General features: G+C 31.6%; 1 non-coding gene across 1 annotated transcript; it reads left to right on the top strand.

Moving 5' to 3' along the window:
• Positions 1-214: 214 nt before the first annotated feature.
• Positions 215-317, top strand: LOC118970985 (U6 spliceosomal RNA). Its single transcript, XR_005059212.1, has one exon. It is a non-coding gene; the product is annotated as a U6 spliceosomal RNA (small nuclear RNA).
• Positions 318-2,532: the final 2,215 nt, after the last annotated feature.

Raw genomic sequence — 2,532 nt, 5'->3', positions numbered from 1 at the left:
CCCAAACTGTTCTATATCAAGTAACTTAGTATAATTGCATAATATAATTAAATACTACTTAACTAAAAATAAATATATGTGTTATATCTATGGTAACTAAGTTGAATCTTTCAAAAGTTTTACAGAGATGAGCTAATTTTTAAAAAAGCTGTCTAATTAAGTGTGGGTGAAGTAACAATAAAAGCTTGAGGAAAAATGTTAAATAATTCTGCATGTGCTTGCTTCAGCAGCATATAGACCAAAATTGGAACAATACAAAGATTAGCATGGCCCCTGTGCAAGGTGACACACAAATTTGTGAAAGAGTTCATTAAAAATAATAAAATAATAAAAATAAAACCAGATATAATAGAGAAGTTACAACTGACACCACAGAAATACAAATGCTTATAAAAGAATACTACAAAAATTTATATGTCAAAAATTGGACAACTTAGAAGAAATGGAACATTCCTAGGAACATTCAAATTTCCAAGACTGAACCAGAAATAAATAGAAAATCTGAACAGACCAATTACTAGTAATGAAATTGAATTGGTAATCAAAAAACTCCAAACAAACCAAAGTCCAGGGCCAAAAGACTTCAAAGAATTGTAATGAATATGTAAATAAGAGCTAATACCTATATTTCTCAAACTATTCCAAAAAATTGAGGAGGAGGGAAGGCTTCCAAATTCATTCTATAAGGACAGCATCACTCTGATACCAAAACTAGACAAAGATGCTACAAGAAAAGAAAATCACAGTCCAATATCTCTGATGAGCATGGATGCAACAATCAACAAAATATTAGCAACCAAATTAAAAAATGCATTAAGAGGTTCATGCTCTCTGAACAAGAGGGATTTATTCCAGGAGTAAAAGGATCTTTCAATATCTACAAGTAGATATTGTGATTAATGTGATATACCACATTAACAAAAGGAAGGATAAAAACCATATGATCCTCTCAATAGATGCTGAAAAAGCATTTGACAAAATTCAACATCCCTTCATGATATAAACTCAACAAAATGGGTGTAAGAGGGAACATATCTCAGCATAATAAAGGGCAGATACAACAAAAACACCTCTAATGTCATATTCAATGGTGAAAAACTTTCAACTTTACCTCCAAAATCAGTATCAAGATGAGGATGCCCACTCTTTACCACTTTTATTCAACATAGCACTGGAAGTCCTAGCCATAGCAACCAGGTAAGAAAAATAAATAAAATACATCAAACTGGTAAGGAAGAAGTTAGATTGTCACTATCCACAAATGACATGATACTATATATAGAAAACCCAAAAGGCTCCACCAAAAACCTACTAGAAAAAGAATTCAGTAAAGTCACAGGATACAAAATCAATATACAGAAATTTGTTGTACTTCTATATACAAATAATAAACTAACAAAGAAATTAAGAAATCATTTCCATTTATAATTGTATCAAAAAGAACAAAATACATGGGAATAAATCTAGTTAAGGAGATGAAAGATCTTTATTCTGAAAACTATAAGGCACTGATGAAAGAAATTGAAGACAAATAAATGGAAAGATAGTTTGTGCTCATGGATAGAAGTAATATTGTTAAAATGGTCATACTACACAAAGCAATCTATAGATTCAATGCAATCCCTATCACAACACCATTAACATTTTTCACAGAACTAGAGCAAAGAATCCTAAAATTTATATGGAATTACAAAAGACCTTGAATATCCAAAGCAATCTTGAGAAAGAACAAAGCTGGAGATATCATGATTTCAAACTATAGTGCAAAGCTACAGTCATCAAAACAGTATGGTACTGGCACAAAAAAGAGACATATGGATCAAAGGAACAGAATAGAGAGCCCAGAAATAAGTTCATGCCTATATGGTAATTAATCTATGACAAATGAGGCAAGAATACACAATAAGGAAAAAGCAGTCTCTTCAATAAATGGCGTTGGGAAAACTGTACATCTGTACACAAAAGAATGAAATTTGGATCACTGTGTTACACCATACATAAAAATAAACTCAAAGTGGATTAAAGATCTTAATATAAAACCTGAAACTATGAAAATCCTAGAAGAAAACAGGCAGCATACTCTTGAACAACAGCATTAGTAATTTTTTTCCAGACATGTTACCACAGACAAGGGAAACAAAAGCAAAAATAAAGAACTGGGACTACATCAAACTAAGTAGCTTCTGCACAGCAAAGGAAAGCATCAGTAAAAGAAAGAGCAACCTAATGAAGAGGAGATATTTTCAAATGATATATCTGAGAAGGCGCTAATGTCCAAAATATACAAAGAACTCATACAAGTCAACACATTAAAAAACCCAACTAATTAAATTAAAAAATAAGCAGAAGACCTGAAGAGATAGTTTTTCAAAGAAGATATACATATTGCCAAGAGCCCCATGAAAAGATGCTCAACATCACTAATCATCAAGGGAATGAAACCAAAATCTCAATGAGATATCACCTCACACCAGTGAGAATCATAACTATCAAAAATACAGGAAATAACAAGTGTTAATGAGGATGTGGAGA

Source organism: Manis javanica, chromosome 10, assembly GCF_040802235.1.
Source record: "Manis javanica isolate MJ-LG chromosome 10, MJ_LKY, whole genome shotgun sequence".
In the NCBI taxonomy this organism is placed as follows: Eukaryota; Metazoa; Chordata; class Mammalia; order Pholidota; family Manidae; genus Manis; species Manis javanica.
Note: the sequence above shows the minus strand (reverse complement) of the source record. Positions and strands in the feature narration are given on the sequence as shown.